Source organism: Quercus suber, unplaced genomic scaffold, assembly GCF_002906115.3.
Source record: "Quercus suber isolate HL8 unplaced genomic scaffold, Cork oak 2.0 scaffold_179, whole genome shotgun sequence".
Lineage (NCBI taxonomy): Eukaryota > Viridiplantae > Streptophyta > Magnoliopsida > Fagales > Fagaceae > Quercus > Quercus suber.
In genome coordinates, this window is record NW_027069638.1 from 1146503 (window position 1) to 1166715 (window position 20213).

General features: G+C 33.5%; 1 pseudogene; it reads right to left on the bottom strand.

The window, feature by feature from the left end:
• Nucleotides 1-1695: 1695 nt before the first annotated feature.
• LOC111987136 (disease resistance protein At4g27190-like) overlaps nucleotides 1696-20213 on the bottom strand; it is a 38838-nt pseudogene continuing 20320 nt past the window's right edge.

The following is a 20213-nucleotide window of genomic DNA, read 5'->3' on the forward strand; positions in this document are numbered from 1 at the left end:
AAAGGGAGAGAAGGATATTTGGAATTAAATTTTGCTTGTCTCATATTATTTATATCGATGCTTGAATACATTGAATTGGAATTCAAATTAAATGAGATAACTCCTAATCCTATCAGCTAGAGTTCTACCACTAGATAGACTCTNTTATAAATATGAATTGTTTTTAGTTATACAAAAAAATGCTCATAAATATAAAATCATTCAAACTCTCTCTTCGTCTAATTTTATATATAGAGTAAAATATATGATTAGGTTTTTTATGGTTTATTTATTTTGGAATCCTTGTTTTTTACACTAAATTAACTCATTTGGCATAAAAATTAAAAAAAAAAAAAACTTTGATTGGTTAGGACATTTGATGCAAAATTAAATTCTAATTGAAATTCATTTTTTACACTGAATTAACTCACTTAGCACAATCCAATTTGAAATTTAATTGGATTTTCTCTCAACTTTATATATATATATATATATAAGCATTCTCTATTTATAATATAAAAAAAATAAAAAAATAAAAACTAATTTGGATTTTATTATTATTTATGTTTGATATAGAGAAGCTATTTTTAAGTTGTAATCAAAAGTAAATGTAGTTAAAGTATAAAATTTGTTTCATAATTTGATAGAATTTGAACTTTTACTTTCCAATTATGTGTGGGACAGAGGATTTGTAAGTAAAGAATAGAATAATTTTTTCTTAAAATAGTTTCAAACTTTGTCAAACTTTTTTTTTTTTTTATGAGATCAAACTTTTATATTTTTTAAAAATAGATCAAACTTTTATATTTATTAAAAATAAATACGTTATATAATGAAAAAGGTTTAATTACTGTTAACAAGTTTGATATTGTTTAAATTCCTAAAAAAAATAGTTTTTAAGTTGGTGAGAATTGTTTAAATTTAGTATAATACTAATACTAGAATTGTCTTTTTTTTTTTTCTACTACAGCTTGGAATGAAACATTTTTCCAAAAATTGTGTATATTAATTTAAAATTTTCTCAATATACTGTTATCGAATTTGAGTTCTATTTGTTATGCACATAGAGAGAGAATCCAGTTTGGAAATTAAATTGAATTTTCTTCCTTATAAGCATTATCATAATCTAAATTTCATCAGCAATTCTTTTAGTACGGACTTGACCATTGAGAAAAAGCTTGAAGAAATGATACTAAGTATTGCCAAACAATACCTCTTAAATGAAAAGGAATTATTACTCTTCTTCCTTCTTAATTCTTCCTTATAATAGTTAATTAATTTAAATCGTGGTCTTTAGAATATAATTTAATTAAGTTTTATTTGTTGGTTGTCTTTCCAATCTTGAAGAAATTGGAAATAGAAGGCATGGATAGCATGAATATGATTTGGCCCGACCAACTCAGTTCAGATTGCTTTGGCAAACTAGAAACACTAACCGTTTTAGGTTGCACAAATCTTACAAATATTGTTCCGCCCAATATGTTGAGAACGCTCCGAACCCTAAAAGAATTGAAGATAGAAAAATGTGGCTCCATAGAAGAGGTATTTGATATCCACGGGACAAATAATGTTGAAGAATCACGTGATATAGCAGCCGCTGAACTTATTTCCTTAACATTAAGAAATCTGGAAAAAATGAAGCACGTGTGGAGTATGGATCCTCAAGGAATAATCACCTTTGGGAAATTACGTAACATAGAAATTGAGGGATGAGTTAATTTAGTGTAAAAAACAAGGATTCCAAAATAAATAAACCATAAAAAACCTAATCATATATTTTACTCTATATATAAAATTAGACGAAGAGAGAGTTTGAATGATTTTATATTTATGAGCATTTTTTTGTATAACTAAAAACAATTCATATTTATAAGTCATTTATGTAATATACTATGACTATGTACGATCCATTATATATATATATATATATATTAACAATTGACATATTTTTTATACTATTTCTATTCAGATAATTTATATGCGAAGATATTGAATGTAACAAACTGTAATTGAACTGAGCGATTCCAGGCAATCATCCCTATTCAATTTGTGAGATTCTATTTGACTAATTTATTATTTTATTTTGTGTTGTATCTAATAGAATTTCATGGAAAATAATTTTGAATTGATATTGTAGTGTATGTAGTACCCAATAGTAATTTTCAAAATTATAATTTTAAGTAAAAATAATTAAAACCAAATAAAATAAACACAGACAAAAAAAGTTGGACAGCTGTAACTTGTAATTAGATCTAACCTTTTCAACGAAAAAGAGGGGTTGCAGAATAAGACTAGCATGATGGCCCAGCCCATTTGTTTCTTCGACACTTGACTTATTGGCACCAAATATTTTCAGTTTGTCGCATTTTTGAATGCCCAAGCCTTTCAATGACGGCCACTCTGAAGTGTGGTTTCTTGGATAAAAATTTTTGAGTTCAGGCATATTTTGAAGGCCTAGAGTGGTCAGTTGTGGGAATGCAAACAAAGTGGTTGTCTCTATTCCTTCATCTTTTGCTACGATTTCCTCCACCGATGCACAATCTTTTATCTCTAGCATCTCAAGTTGCATATGAGCCTTTGCCACAAATGTTGGAAAAACACTTTTTAGACTGGAACAACACTCAATTTTCATGGTACGTAATTTTCCAAAGGTGATTATTCCTTGAGGATTCATACTCCACACGTGCTTCACTTTTTTCAGATTTCTTAATGTCAAGGATATAAGTTCAGCGGCTACTATATCACGTGATTCTTCAACATTATTTGTCTCTTGGATATCAAATACCTCTTCTATGGAGCCACATTTTTCTATCTTCAATTCTTTTAGATTTCGGAGCGTTCCCAACATATTTGGCGGAACAATTTTTGATAGATTTGTGCAACCTGAAACGGTCAGTGTTTCTAGTTTGCCAAAGAAATCTGAAACGAGTTGGTCGGGCCAGATCATATTCATGCTATCCATGCCTTCTATTTCCAATTTCTTCAAGATCGGAAAGACAACCTGCAATTCTCACGTACACATTGAGTCAATAAATGAAACTTAATTAACAAAGAGGAAACTATTATACGGAAGAATTAAGAAGGAAGAAGAGTAATAATTCCTTTTCATTTAAGAGGTATTGTGTGGCAATACATAGTATCATTTCTTCAAGCTTTTTCTCAATGGTCGTGTACGTACTAAAATAATTGGTGATGAAATTTAGATTAGGATATTGCTTATAAGGATGAAAATTCAATTTAATTTCATAACCGTATTCTCTCTCTATATGCCTAACAAATAGAACTCAAATTCGATAACAGTATATTCAGAAAATTTTAAATTAATATGCACAATTTTTGGAAAAATGTTTCATTCCAAGCTGCAGTAGAAAATCAAAAGACAATTCTAGTATTAGTATTATACTAAATTTAAACTAGTTTTTAGAAAATTTGGCAAGTGTAAAAAGTATATAAAGATGTATCAAAGTCACAATATAATAGATAGATAATCAATTGAAAATACAGAAGACATAAACTAATTACATAAGTATGTTCTACTAAAAAAACATTTTATATGAGTACGTTCCATTTGTGTTTTATCTCGATTAGAGAATTTGGTTAATCTTCTGTAAAACTCTTGTTCATTGACCTTTTATTGTAATAATACTTATGATCATTTGGTGCAATTTTCAAAAAGAAAATGTGTCTTGATATCGACAATACATAGTCTAATCTTTTTTATTTATTTTTTAGGTTGTGGAAGACTTATCAACATTTAAAGAGTAAAATTTAAAATTAAATCTTAAACATACCTTCCCGTTGAAAAGTACACGAGAATCGACAACAGAAAGGAAGTCCTTTAACTTGAATAAATTCCTTAATTTCAGAGAATGGAGATTTGCAAACACAATGTTGTCGTCACTATTGACCTCAATTTCTTCTTGTCTTTCTATCGCAACTATTGCACTCACTATCTTGCAATCTTCTATTTTAATTTCCTGCTGGTGTGAAAAGCATCCAACCATAGATGAGGAGAAGACAAATTCCAACTTACAACAGCTGCTCACTCTTACTACTCTCAAGTTACAAAAGGTCTTCGTTGGAAGTTGCATGTAGCATATCCGCTCCAAATTGTTCACATTCCATAGATTAACTGACTCCAAACTAGGAAAGACAGAATCAAGAACCCCCATAGACTTGATAATATACTGAATTTCGTCATTGTCATTAACTGTGAGATGCTTCAAACTTTGAAAACCTTCCGATTCTAATAAGTAAAGAATATTTTTGACACCCTTCATTTTTTCCAAAACGAGAGTTTCACATTTCCTAAATAATACTTTATACCCATGGTCCGATTGAAAGCTTCTATTGAGATGTAAAATTCGTGAAGTTCCCGAAGTTTCATCCCCGAACCTAGCACTGCCTGTGCCTATTCTATAGCTTTCCAACCTTTCAAAAACTTTGGCGTCTGGTAGAATCTTTGCATTCTCAATACATATATGTAACTTTGTCAAGTGAGACAAATGGTCCAACTCTGAGACCATTGCATTAATAATTTCTGTGCTTTGTACTTCAACCTCCCATTTAACATCATTTGGCAAATATAATTCTTCTAACCCCGTCAGATTAGATAACACATTGGGTGGAATAAAGTGAAGTTTGGACCATTTTCCCAAATCTAGTAACTGAAGGTGAGTCAGCTGCCCTATCTCTTTTGGTAACCGTTCAGTATCATACAATGAAAGGCTAAGAGCTTTCAAATTCTTCAGTTCTCCAATTATGATTGCATTGTACCTCAAAATCGTCTAAACACAATGTTTGAAGGTTTTCAAGGGACGAAAGTGATGAAGGAAGTACTCCATACCAGCTTACAGATAACTTCAACACTTTGAGATCCTTTAACCCTTCAAAAAATGAATCTGGAATACGGTAACCCTCTTTTTGGCTGAACAACAAAAGTAACTCAAGCTTTGAACATTCAAACTGATTCGGAAGCTCTAAAACATCATCATTAATGTAAGGTAACGAAATTGCAACTGTATCTTTACGTTTAGACCGAGTTTGCAATTCATTAACAGTTCTTACAGTTAACATATGCCTTTCTTCAGCTGCAATATTAATGACGACGTCACGAATTACGTCATGCATTTTGACTGTTCCATTATAATTACCATCCAACAACAAGCTAGAACCTTTGAGTCTTTCAACCAATGAGTGCACCCTACATCTCGCACCCTCTACTGTATCCACGTTATCAAACAAGCCCAAACCCACTCCATATCTCAACAAATCTTCTACTATTATATTGTAATCCTCTCCATGTAGACTACAAAGCAACAATAATGACTTTGCTTCATTACTTTGTAAAAACTCATAACTCATCTTTATACTTTTGTACACCTTCTCATTCATTCCCTCGATCTCTCTTGGGCTAGACATCTTCAACTGATTGAGGAAATCTTTCCAAATACGTGGGTTTTTCTGATTTTTTAAGGCATTTGCAACTGTTGTAATGGCAATTGGTAATCCAGCACATTCTTCGACAATTTGAAGCATAGTTGGTTTAATTTCAGAGGTTTTAGCTAAATCACCAACTATCTTCTCAAACAAGTTTCTCGCTTCACCGTTTAAGAAAACTTTGACTTCGAACTGCTTTTGGGTATCCATACCATTGCATACTACATTATAAAATCTGGACGTCAACAATAACTTGCACCCCTTATTATCATCTCCAAAGGAAAAAATCCCAAGAGCTTCCAAGTCCAGGTACTTCCAAATGTCATCCAAAATTATAAGGACCCTATTCTCTTGTTTCAATCGCCTACGTAGTTGATCTCTTCTTACTACTTCACCCTCCTCAAGTTTTAGATCTAATTGCTTCGAAATTTCCGTTTGAATTTTTTTCAAGTCTGGATCATTGGATACAACTAAAAAGAGGTACTTGTCAAACAACTTTTCTTTCTCAGCTTGTTTTAGAACTTCTGTGACTAGCATAGTTTTCCCAACACCTCCCATACCGTGAACCCCAATCCTATTGATATTAGGATCTTTTAGTGCCTCTAGAACTCCAGTTATTGTTGGCTTTCTTGATTCAAAGGCCTCATACCCTCTATTTGATGTCACAGTCTCCACCACTTGTGTAGGCTCACGATAGCCAACGCTATTGCAATCGATCTTTGATATCTCATCCTTCAAATTCTTGGCTTCCGATGCTGCCTTGTCTGCCCTCTTGCTCACTTGATAACGGGACATCATCTTAAGATACCATCCCCTGTTATCATCTTCAAGGATTTTCTCTGCCCCTGCTATTACATCATCAGATTCGGTAAGCCGTCTCTTAACATCATCTTCAATTTTCATTAGATTCCTTCTTGCAGTATCAACTTCATGTTGCAGTCTATCTCTGGCCCCTCGCAGCTCCTCCAGTTGGGTTTTCAGATTATCAACCTTACTTTTGTAGCGAATCAGATAACCCAACAAACATCCAAGTGCTGCAAGCACACATCCAAGGACTGCTTCAAACACCCATTCGAAAATTTTCTCCTCGATTTGTTCTCGAAAATTCATTCTCACAGCTGGTGGTTGTCTAGGAAGGGGAAGAAATCAATAACAAACTTCTCTTCGATCAGGTTTTCTACGTGGATGGTGGACCGTGATGCATTATGAGAATTCTGAAAAAGGGAAAACATATATTAAAAAATAATAATAATAATAAAACAAAACAAAAACCAATTAAATTTTTTTTTTTTTTTTGAATCTATAAAATTCGTTTTATATTTTAGCAATCTTCTGGAGTTCATGGAATGTGGCATGTTATGGTAAACTATGAAACAATGGATTATTTCCCATAAGAGTGGATCCATCTACTTCATCGATTGGATGGCGCACTTTTTCATTTGATAATTTGTTATTTCCACGTTACCCACTTTTTACATGTGAGTTTTTACTTTTATGGACATACTCATAGTTGTCAAATTGAGCATCTTTTTTTGAATTGGTATAAGATTTTTATCAAAATAGTATATAATGGAGTAAATCATATTAACATTCTGTTAAATTGAAAAACAAAAATTATGCAAACACATTTTGAAAGAAATTTGTAATAGACGTAGGATAATGAAATAATGTCCAATTTTATCGTTAAAAATATAGTAGTGTTAACAAATCTAACTAAATATGTCAAATAAAAATATATGTATAAAATCCACGATTTAGTAAATTATCATGTAATTTTCAACCAACTAGCCACACATAAAGTAGATAATTTAAATTTCATGTTGGAATTGATCACAACCAAATATGAAGAACAAATATAAACAAAAATTATTAAAAAAAAAATTAAAAAAAAAAAGAGATTAACTTCAATCCCAAAGAAGACTCTTTTTTTTCTTTTTCTTTTTTTTTGGTTGAAAAATAGAAGAATAACTATGATGGAAACAAAATATGAATGAACAAACGACATATAGATGAAATGAATAAGAAAAGCTTTTGTTTATGTAGGTAACACAAAAGTTGTAAAGTGTTGGCCAATTTTGTGACAACGGATGTAATCAAATATCATGATCAGGTGCATTTCATTCCTTATTAAAGTTTGCCACAAACTACCATGAAGATGCTCAAACAATTGATTTAAGGAGAATGTCGCTCGAGCAAAAGTGGATCTTGTTCAAGCAAAAAAAAAAAAAAAAAAAGGATTCTCGCTAAAACAAAAGTGAGTTTCTTTCAAAACAAAAAATAATTCAACCCAAGACTTCGCTTGTCCATGCTCAAGTCTTGCTCAAGCAAGATCGTCAAACTTTGTTTTCTTGTTCCTATGTGAACCAGGATTTTTGCTTTGCCTTTTACCCCACATTTTGCACCTATACAAACCATGCTTTGCACGATTTTCCTTCAAGAAAAAGGCCACCACCCTCTATGCTATTTAGAGAATACCTTGTGCTTAAACTGAAAACCTTTTTCTTTGTTCGTCTCGTGATACAAAAGAAAAATCTGTTAGGTTCATATTTATAGAGTTTAGGCAATAATGAATAAAATTTTAAGTCTTGTTAAATCTATGGTGTGTGGTTTCAAGTCCAAGATGAATACCCAAGATCAGTCGACAAAATGGAAGTTTTTAGAATCTCAACACCAAACTCAACACTCATCAATGAATCAAGACAAGCTCAATAGAAGTCGATCGATAGAGAATCTAGAAATTAGTTTTTGCTATGGCATAATTTTAAGTTGCCTAAAAGTGCCTTTTAGGAACCCTAATTTGAGAGCCTATATAAAAGCCTATTATGCATGAATTTTCATAAGATTGTAGAGGTAAATACCCTAGGGCTTCAGAGAGAAAACCCTAGCCTCTACCTCCTTAACCTGTGAGTTCAAAAGTAAATAGAGAATCGTTATCCATGGTATTGTTACCATTACAGTACAAATCAAGGTTGAAGTCATAAAGTCATGCCAATGTTTCTGCAAAGATCAAATTTCCAAGGTGGTCATTAGAGTCAGAAATGGGAAGTTCATGAGAAGGAATTCAGAATAGAAGAGTCCAACTTAATTGGAGCTACGTATGGTCATATGAGTAAGTCACTACTAGAGGTAGCAATTTGGAACATGTGTAGGTTTCAATTGTAAGAAATTCGATTCTATTAGTGAATTTGTTCTTGTGGTTTAGGAACCTCATGGTGGTTCTCTCTTGGACTGTTTTCCTTAAGTTTTTCACTTTGTCACCATACTGTTGTGTTCTTTATTTACCACTTTTCTGCTTTAATTGGCGACTCATTAAATTTGTGGTAATTAAATGTTAATAATTGAATTATATAATTGGTTAAATTGTTTAAGTTGATTAATCTTGTTGTAAAATAAATAATGGGATCTAAATTCTCAAACACTTCCAAGTGAGGTTCACTATAGAAATATTTTCAAGAAGGTTCCTTGGAATGCCAAAGTTTCTGATTCATCTGAATGAAGGAGTTCATGGAGAAATTCGATTATAGATGTTTTGGGGCTATAGCAGTAAGAATGCAAGCGGGAAATTTGTAGATATTATAGCAGAGAGTCTAGTTGTACAAAGATTTTGTAAGTATAATATTGTATCTAATTTTTCTGTAGTGATTTTTGCTATGGGATTGGGTCCTTGAAGTGAGTTTTCTATTGAAGAAATTCTTCTTTGGTTGTCCACTTCGTTACCATATCTTGTGTCTTGGGTTGTTTTCTTTTAATCTGTTGCTTTTAGATTTGGTACTTGAGTACTATGGTTGGTTTGTTTATTTGTATTGAATACTAGTACTTTAAAACTAGTGTGATTGATCAACAAATCTATAAATTCTATTGTAAAAACATAAGGGTATTAACAAGTTTTTTAATTTCCTGAGTTTAGTTTCCTGAGTTTGATCCTTCATCTCTGTTGACATGAATAAATCCCAAATTCTTATGGTTTTCTCTTACTTTGAGGGATATAAATATGCCTACTGTAGGGTTTGTACAAGAGTATTCCTTAATTATTTAAATGATGAGAACATGACATTTGTTGCAATGAAATATAGAGAATTTCTCAAAGTTAGGAAGGTTAAGTAGAAGAACAAACCCCTAGACCTACTAGACAACCCAAGAGTGAAGCAATTGTAAACACCCCATTTGGCACTAGCTTAAAGACTGAAAAACTTTCTTCTTTATTCAATCATCTTATTATACCAAAGAGACTTTTGTTAGGTCCATATTTATTGAGGCAAATAATGAATAAAATTTTAAGTCTTGTTGTGTCTATGGTGCGTATTTTCAAGTCCAAGATGAAGACCCAATGTCAGTTGAAGAAATGAAAGTTTCTAGAATCTTGACACCAAAGTTGACACTCCCTCAATTGATCGAGACAAGCTCGATCGAAGTCAATTGATTGAGAATCTAGAAATCAATTTTTGTTGTGATGTATTTTATTTTAAGTTGGTTATAAAAGTGCCTTTTTGTAACCCTAATTTGGGAGCCTATACAAGGGATCATTATTTCATAAGATTGTAAAGCAAATACCATAAGGTTTTAGAGAGAAAACCCTAACTTCCACCTATCTAACTTGTGAGTTCGAAAGTAAATAGAGAATCATCATCCGTGGTGTTTTCCAATGGCTTGCAAATTCTTGATTAAGGCTTAAAAAGGGATCAGGTTGTTTCTCGATACTCGTAGGGTGATTAGGCAGAAAGTTGAGTTGGGGTGCAACCAGTGCAGAGACTAGGTATGGGGTTCAGGTTAGGCTTGAGCCTACTGACTCAAACCCGCCCCATGGCCCTTTTTCTTTATGGGTTGTATAAGTGAAAAGAAACTAGGGAACCGATCTTTATATTATCAAATTATTACAGGAATCAAATAAAGCAACAAATCAGAAAAAGGAAATGTAGAAGGTAGTACATACCTCTCTTTATGATAACAATTTATCAGTGAAGTAGGCAGAGGTTGTTTGCCCACTCGGAATGCGGAACAACTGAACAATAACAGTCAATTTGTTGAATGAGAATAAACACGAATGGAAGAGACTTATAATGTTAAATTCATTGTTATGCCTAAAGAAAAAGCAAAGCATGAAGGAAATATGTTAATAGTACTAGAAAAATTTTCAAGAAGGTTTCTTGGAATGCCAAAGGTTCTGATTCATGTAGACTGTAAAGTTGTGATTTTCAACTAGCTTGTGTTATCTTTAATTCCGTATCAAATTTGATTGTAATTTCTTCAATCATTTTCCCTGTATATATGTGGGTTTATTTATAAGAGATGAATGTGAGAGATTGGTGAAGAATCAAGCTTCAAAATATGAATTAGTGGAATTCGCAACTACCTCACGAGAAGCAACTCACGAAAAGGCCATGTGTGAAGCACATGACTGGAAGCGGAAAAGTCACGCCAAGCTGTCAAGTTCATGAGTGTTTCGTGAGAAGGGCCATCCTGCGAAGTACCCATGAAACTTTTTGTTTGGAAAAAAGTTAAGTTGTTTTACCAAATTTTTTACCCACATTATAAATACCCTTATTACCTACGAATTGTAAGGAGTGCTTTTCAGAGAGAAGACCTTAGCAAATACACTTGAGAGTTAGAGATTGTTATACCCATAATCATCTACACATTTCTTTGTGGTTTTCCTCAATTCCTAACTCTCCATCTCTAGATCCTTGAGAAATTGTTAGCCCAAGCACTTACCACACCAGATTTGAGTGTTAAGTGAGATTTTAGTGCTGTTGGGAAGTATTGGAAGGAGCTATTTAGTAGAGAATCCAATCAGGCTAAATTGTAGGATCCGAAAAGTTAGAGAAAACAAGACTCCGTGAAATCCGTTGGTGTTATATTGTGTTTGCATCTCTTTTCCCTACTCTTTAAGCTTTCATTTAATTGTTTATTGTGGTTGGATAAGGCTTAGAGTAGTGTTATCGATTAATTGCGCTTATTTACTCTTATTCTGCACTGAGTTTAAGTTAGAGTAAAAGCAATCTAGGCATAATTTTTAATTGAGGGTCTGAACAAGTTCTTGTGTTTTAGCACAAATCCGAGCTTTCATAGACGAAGAATTAATGGAAAAAATCTTATTAAAGACATTCTGGAGATTTTGGGGCTATTGCAGTAAGAATGCAAGGGGGAAATTTGTAGAAATTATAGCAAAGAATCTAGTTGTTCAAAGATTTATTGGAAAGTTGCATTGAGGTATGCCTATTGGAAAGTTTGCACAAGAGTTTTATTGTGTTCTTTAAATGATGAGAACATGTCATTCGTTGCCATGAAATATAGAGAAATTTTCAAAGTTAGGAAGGTTAAAAAGTATAACAAACCCCTAGACCTACTAGACAACCTAAGAGTGAAGCTAGTTGTAGACATTCCATTTGGCACTAGTTAATAATTTTTAATCCCCGACCCCAATGAGGATCTTAAAATATTTCAACTAAGGGTAATTGAAATATTTAAAATAGTCTAGAGGGAATCACAGCTCAAAATTGTTTAGGAAATAATGTTGAAAAAGATCTTTTCTTATTCTTTTGCCACTATCTTTTGACTCAAAGCAAATTACTGAATCAGGTTTTTGACATTGGAAATTAGACATCCAGTGTTTCAAAATGGACATAAGTGTTGCCCAATTGGGATGTATAATGAGTAAAATATGCCCATTTGAATTTGGGGCAACAATACTATTAGAAATTAGGGTTCTATGCAAAGTTGAGTGGACAAGCTCAGGGCTGCATATGCAGCCATAGAGTTTCATGTTTAGGCCCTAAACGCTTCAATCTTGTTGAGGGCACTGTCCAAATGTTTAGGAAGCTCTAGAACCCTTTATAAGGTCCCAAAAACCCTAGTTTTCACATACAAATACCAAAGTTTTAAATACCATTCTGTTCCGGCTAGAATGACCGGAATTTTTCGTTCTAGATGGTAATTTAGTGCAAATGATCCCCTTGTTTTGTTCCGTCCCAAATTTTGGCCCATACTGGCTTGATCTGGCATTCTGGAATAAATTTCATCATACCAGAAAAAATATGGATTTTAGAACAAAATTAAGAGTAGGTTTTCACTGAGTAGTTTCTTTTGGATTTGGTGGCGGGGAAGTCACAAAGGAGAAAGCTATGAAAAAAAATAAATAAATAAATAAAGATGAAGAAGTTGAGCCTAGAATATTTGATGGAGTCACTGTAAAAATTGAAAAATATGAGGAGTTATAGATCTGATAAGGATAAGAAGTCTGAGAATTTGAATGAACAAGGGAGAAAAAAAAGAGAAAAATAGGAGATGATATTTACCAATTACGTGGGAAGGATAGATAGGAAGTTTTTAGGAAGGTCCATCCTTTACAAATACCATCACATGTTTTCTTATTTACAAAACTTCCATTACATTACTTCATCAGTATAATGTTTTTAAACAAATCATTAAATAATCATTTTAAAAATTTTAGCTTAAAAACAATAAACACCAAGTAAACCTTATGTCGGGTCAAAAACTTCTTCTATTTCATTCCAGTAGTCAACTCGAAATAACCTCCAAAACATAGTTCAAAACCTTAATAAATATCCACATTACGCCTCAATTCCAAACCACTTTAAGGGAGAATGTCTTTTTGCCTCTATGATTTTAAAACTCTCTTGTTCTTCTCTAATCTCTCTCTCACCAGCACAGTTTTTTTTATCTTCCAAAACCTCTCTCTCTCTATTTCTTTTTGAAAGAATCCTTAGGTAATCCAATTTTGTTTTTTCCAATTTCTAAGAGTGTATTGAGGCAGAAACTTGTTTTTAACTTCATTTTTCAAAACCTTTATAAAAAATCTTTTGTTCTTGAGTTGTGATACCAAAGTTCAATTGCATTCTTCAATTCCTCTTGCAATCTTAAACCAAATTTGTGTTGCAATGCACTCAGAGTCTGGTTAAAGGTTTCAAACTAGATTGATAAGCAAGATGATTTTCTATTTCGTGGTTCTTTTACTTTGCTAGGAAGATCAACACAGTTCTAAATTTTATTTTAGATTGAGTGTTCTTATTTGATTTGGTTGATGTGACGATCTTTGTTTGCTGATGTTAAATTGACCATGATCTAGTTTTGTTTATTTTTAAGTGTTTTATTCATATTTTTTCTACAGTTCTACTTTTAAATTTTAAGGTTAGATAAATTTGGAAATGTAAAATTTTAGTTTCTATGTAAGGATGCGTAGGCATCATTGAGACTGCATAAGTAGGACTTCAATCCTATGCACGCATGATCAAGTATGCATATGCAACTCAAACCCAAATTAGGCAGAACGACATGTTTTGTTTGAATTAATTTAATCATAATCCTAAATGCCTCATCCATCATAGTTCACAAAAGAAATTATTCACTAAATAAACCAAGCTCTAATACCACTTGTTGGGGCTTTTTTATTTATTTTTTTTTAATTTATGAATTAACAATATCAATAGTTATTTTTAATCAATCCCTAAAAAATATTATGACCAGAACTACTAAGCCAATACATAAATCACATCTAAGAACTGAGACGTTCATGGGAGCAATTCCAAATAAATTCATTACTATAAAATCGATTACAATATTTTCTCAAGTTTATTCCAACTTGAGATCCTGATGAACTACAATAATATGCAATCTCTAGGAATTAACATGAACTAACTTAAGATCTTTACCCACTTTGAATAAAACTATTAGGGTCATATTTTGTGTAATTGGCTAATCTTTTGACAAAATGTACTTTACTTGTATTTTGGTAGATCTAAGATGGATTTAGTACTTCAAGAAACATGTTGTTCAAGTCAAGTATTAAAGACATAAAGATTGGTCCAAGAAAGAAGTGAAGAAAAGTTGTTCATTAAGTCTCGACAGATAGCTCGAGAGAAGTCTGCTATTGAGACTTAATGTGAAGCTCGATAGATAGCTCGACAGTAGCTTAATCTATCGAGAATTACGATTTCAGAATTTCTAGACCTGAAATTCGACCTAGCCTTGCACATTTATTTAGGGTTTCTTTTCTCATAACCTTAGACATATATAAGGTTTATTTTAAAAGCTGTTATACACGGATATAGAGACCAAGAGACTTATTTTTTTTGTGAGAAGCTACTGCGTTTATACGCTATAAGGTTTTGTATCCGAGTGCTTCTAGATCTTTATTATTGATAAGTGAAAAACTTTGCAGCCAACAACATCTGTTCAAATTGCTAGACTTAGTCACGTACTTAGGATTCGTGCAAAGGAATAGTCACAAATTGAAGGTTTGTGTATCAAGGAAAATAAGGCTACTACAAGATCAAGTCCAATTAGGTATTGGAGCGAAGATTCAACTTTAGGTTGGTATTTTGGGATAGGCCAAGGGTAGTTGATAGGATTCCTTATACTTGTAACCGCTTGATTGTTAATTAGTGAATTCTTAGGAGTAGTGGCCTTAAAATCACCCGGTGTGATTTTTGCCTTGTGAGGTTTTTCCCATTTGTCAACAAATCACCGTGTCTAATTTATTTTCCAATGTACTTAGTTTATTTGGTGATTTGTTGGTGCCTCCACAATATCATCTTGACACCTCCTCGATACAAGCTCTTCTATTGAGATTTTTGGGTTTCTGCTCGATACCTCTCGATAAATAGCCCGATTCATCGAGCCTATTTCCTTGGAGTCTTTGTCTGCTCAATAGCACCTTGATACCTTCCTTGATCTGTCTAGACTTTCTACCTTTGATACCTCTCGATCTATTGAGCTTTTGTTCTCAATAGAAGCTCGATACATCCTCAATCTATCGTGTTGCGTTTTCTATATATAGTTTGAGGTCCGACCCGGTTTTGTCATTTCTCAACTATTTTGATCTATCTCTCTCCCTCTCTCTCTCTCCTCTTATGACCTAAACTTCTCTCTCTCTCTCTAAAATCACTCATCCCATCTGGTTTTTGACCTAATCCAAGCCTCCTTCACTTGGTAAGTGTTCTCAATCTCTTCTTTTCCCTTTTCTTCATGTAGTCATGCATTTTTTTTACCTAAGTTTCAATTTTTGGGGAACTTTTGGAGTTTTTGTCAAAATTTTTAGGTTGGTTTTTGTTAAATTGATATCCTATGATCATGCATTGCATTCTATGCTCATTTTAACAATGTGTTCATGCATTCTAGGATTGTGAGCTTGTTTAAACAATATGAGTGTTGTTAGGTTGGATTGGGTTTCTACCCATGATGCTTTTTATCTATGCACGACACATGTTCATGCATTGCACATTCTTATTCCTTCTTTCTTGCACTTGAACGTTTTTGTTGTGTTTTTATTCTTCTCTCTGTCTCTCTCGTTTAGTCTCTTTGTCATGGCATCCAAAAAGTTCATACCTTCCAAAAACCAGATTCATTATGGTTCTTCTTCTTCTTCTTTTCCTCCTGACTCTATTCGGTTCCGTGATGAGAAGGCATGAGCTGACTTCTCGAAGAACTTTTCTGACCGGGCGATTCATTCGAAACGCCAAGTCATTCTATTTGACTTTCCAGACACTCCTCTACCCGGTGCTATTAGCTCTCAGGGATGGGTTTCTCTTTGTGAGAAACCCTTGAGGTGTCTTGACATGTTCATAAAGTTGTTTTACTCTAATATGTATGCCATCGATACCTTTGTGCCTCGGTTTACTCCGGTATTTTATGGTACACGTATCGTAGTTACCCCAGACTTCGTTTCCAAGGTACTACATGTCCCTAGGGTGGATCGTTCGGATTACCCTAGTCATCATCGTCTTACTTCCATCTCTAGAGACGAGTTGGCCTCACTCTTCTGTGAGAAGGCCATGTTGTGGGGAGGTATACTTAACTTCTCCACAACTGAGTTCACTAAGGGACTGCTATTCTTTAATATGGTAATGACCTTTGTTCTCACTCCATAGTCACACTATAGCACTATCACCGAGCCTCGTGCTCATTTTCTTCTTTCTTTTATGGAAGGTCTTTTTATAGACTTTCCTTCACACATGATAGAGTCTATCATAGACTGCTATCGTGACACAGCTACACATGATAAGCTCATCTTTCCTTCGGTTATCACGCATATCCTCACCCACATGCACATCACTGTCCTTCCCTCTCCTCATTTCTATGTCATGGGTGCCATTAGCAAGGAGTCTATTCAGCGGAGTATAGCGCAGCTTGCTACAAAGTGGCCGCAGGTGAAGCCTTCCGATGTAGCCCCAGCTGACCATGCAGCCCCCCTCCTCTCGACGCTCTTCCTCATCTACCCCTTCTTCCTTATCTCGGGCCATTGTCTCCTTTACTGATATCATGGAGTAGCTTCAGCACATGCATGCTGATTTTGGTAGTCATCTGGACCATTTATTCGATGAGATGTGTCAGGTGAACACTAGAATCGGTCGCATCGCTCGCCACTAGTCTCGGCTTGGTAGTTTTGCACCCTCACTTTCACCGGAGCTTGCTGAGGAGTCTTCTCATTCAGATGGTGGAGATGATGATGTTGATGCTTCTAGCTCAGAGTATGATGATGAGATGACGACATCTCAGTGATACACCTTTTGTCACTCATGACAAAAATGGAGAGTAGTTTTATAGATGAGAGTAGTCTAGGTGTAGGAGGAGAGCTAGCATAGGATATAGGATATACTAGATAAGAGGAGAGTTTTTTGTTTTGAAGTTTTTTTTTTTTTTTTAAATTTACCTAAAAAAAAAAAAAAAAAAAAAAAAAAAAAAAAAAAAAAAAAAAAAAAAAAAAAAAAAAAAAAAAAAACCAAAATCACAATGGATGTGGTGGTTGCAACAGTATTGGGTGGGGTGAGAGAGAGGAGAGAGAGAGGGAGAGAGGGATTGAGAAGTACGGTGGTGGTGGTGGTCATCGTTGTCGTCGTCATGAAACATAAATCTGTGGTGGTAGTTGGTGGTTACAAAATAGAGGCAATGATCGGTAGTGGTGCTGGTCACGAAAGACCGATTGATGGTGGTGGTAGGTGCTTGCGAAATGGAAAGCATAGATTGTGGGTACTGGTGGTTGTGTAATATAGATGGGTATGGGATAAGATGGGTGGCAGCAACAAGGACAAGGCGCGAAGTCTAGGTGGTCGATTGGGTTTGGTGCTGGGTGATTGCTTGGTCAGTGCAAGGCTGGTTGGCTGCTATCTGCTCTTTACGCTCGATCGTGTGGAGAGTGTGAAAAGCTATAAAATCTTACGACTTGAAAATAGAAGTGGAAATTACAGTCAAAGGGAAATGATCATTGAACCCATTGTAGAAATTGTTTAGTTACTTTTCTATTAAACTGGATCCTCTGAGTGGTCTTTTCATGGTAGATATTGGTCTTTGGTTTTCTAATAAGCAACTGAATTTCATATCTTACTTTTATTCCTTTACAATATTGCTTTTAGATTTGCTACTTGATTACTATGGATAAATTGTTTGTCAGCATGGATTACTTTATAACTGGTGTGATTGATAAATAAATCCATAAATTCCACTCCCCAACCAATCTCATATCCATGATAACCCCGACTCAATGGCATGAACTGAATAATTTCCACTTTTATGTGGGCAAACAATTATCATGTACCTCTTAGGTAATAAATTAGATCCTTCAAATATGCTAGCCTAACTTTGGAAGAGTGTTTTGAGTGGTAAACACTTTAAACGCGGATGGCTGTGTGATCTATTTGTCATGCCTACTCTGCATCTGGATTCCAATCCCAAAAATTCTTTAGCTTCCCTCAAGCACCTCCAAATAAAGAAGCCTTTTGAGGTACACTAGCTTACAACAAAGAACTCAAAGGGTAGTATCAGAATTTAAGAACTCGAAAAGCCAAAGATTGAGAATTATGAATCAACCACCAACATTCTTTTGCTATAGTAAAGCTTGGTTAAAGAACTAAAAATCCCTAAAATCCAGTTCTCCATTCCACCTTGGCTTGGTTACTTACTAGTTCTACCAAATCTGATGGTATTTTCGCTCCTCTCGACTGTCCCCACCAAAAAAGCAACTGACCATGGACGTTAATTCCTTACAGAGACCGCAGAAATACGAAAGTAATTAACGGTGTATGGCCATCCCTACCAAATGAGGTTCGGGTTAGGCTTGAGCCTACTGACTCAAACCCGCCCTATGGCCATCCCTATATGATAACACTAATATCTGATTTTAAGAAAAGTGAGAGCCAAATAACAAGGAGACAGTCTAGATTTTTTTTTTTTTTTTTTTTAAATTTTATTTTATTATTATAAGCCTTTTCGTTGTGGGTTGTATAAGTGAAAAGAAACCACAGGACCAATCTTTATATTATCAAATTATTAGAAGAATCAAATAAAGCAACAAATGAGAAAAAGGAAATGTAGAAGGTAGACGTACCTCTCTTTATGATAAAATTTATCAATGAAGCGGCAGAGGTTGTTTTCCACTCGAAACTCGGAGCAACTGAACAATAAAGTCAATTTGTTGAATGGCAATAAACCGAATGGAAGAGCTTAAATTTAAATTCATTGTATACTTAAAGAAAAAGCTAAAGCATGAGGGAAATATGTTAATATACTTAAGAAAATAAGAAAGATTAACAAAAATAAAATTGTGAATTTTTTTGTACAAACAAATTAGGACTTGTGTATACTATTAAAGTTTATATAGATGATAAATTGTATTTTAAAACTTTATTTGTTAGGTAAAATATAATGTTTGGAAATTTCCAAAATATCCAAATATGTTTTTGTTGCAAGAATTATTTATTGCAAGTCTTTAGTGTTTTAGAGTTGTAATTGAAGATAAGTTAAGACTAGCGAAGGAATGCATCTACTATCAGACTCACTTAATTTCTGCACCAACCACGATCTCTCATCATTGACATTCATATTATGTTTTAGTTGTTTATTTTTTTTAAGTTGGCTCTAAAAGTGGATTTTGTAACTAAAGAGATAGAAGCCTATATGAAACCCATAAGCATGACTTTTTATAAGATTGTAGAGGATGGATTTGAGAGCCTATATTTGTAATCCTACTTTAGATGGAGGGATTTTTGTATTCTTTATAACTCAACTTTGGGTTGATGCGGTTTAGTTTTGTGTTTTAAGTTGTTATTTTTTGTTATTTTTTGATTGTTAAAAGTTATCCTATCATATTATAAAATAATATATGAGTATATTTTATTCTATTACATAACATGACTTGATTAATTTGATGTTTATTGCTATATTTTTTTCTCTTTTTCTTCTCATTTTATTATATTCAACATTTAAATTTAGTCACAGCCTCTGTATCATTAAACTATTTATATTTTTCTCTTTTTTATTTTAGAAAACTAAACATATAATATTTTACTTAAATTTGAATAAATAAATTTTTTTCATATGATGTCCTTACAAACGTTACAATGCATCGAAGGAAAAATGAAATTCAAAACACATGCCAATTTAGAAATACTAATAATAATAATAATAATAATAATAATGTAAAGTTTGATTTACAACTATATTTTATGTTGGCTTTATTCCATGACAAAAAGTTTGTAAGTGATTAATTTATTTTCTTGTATTTTGTGGATTTTATTGCATTGAGTTTAGTATTAAGTAAGTGAATAATCGAGCATGAAATAAAGAATCAGTGCAGTTTTGCGACTAGCTCATAAGAAGTTCACAAGAAAGGTTCCCGGGAAAAGGGCATGTGAGAAGCACATGCTAGAAGCTAAAGAGTCAAGTGTCAGGCTGCGTTTCGAGAGTACTTTGCAAGACAGGCATCTCGCGAGGTACCCGCAAAACTCTCTGTCTGGAGGATTTTAAGTGTGACTTTCTACCCTTCACTTATACTATATATACCCTCA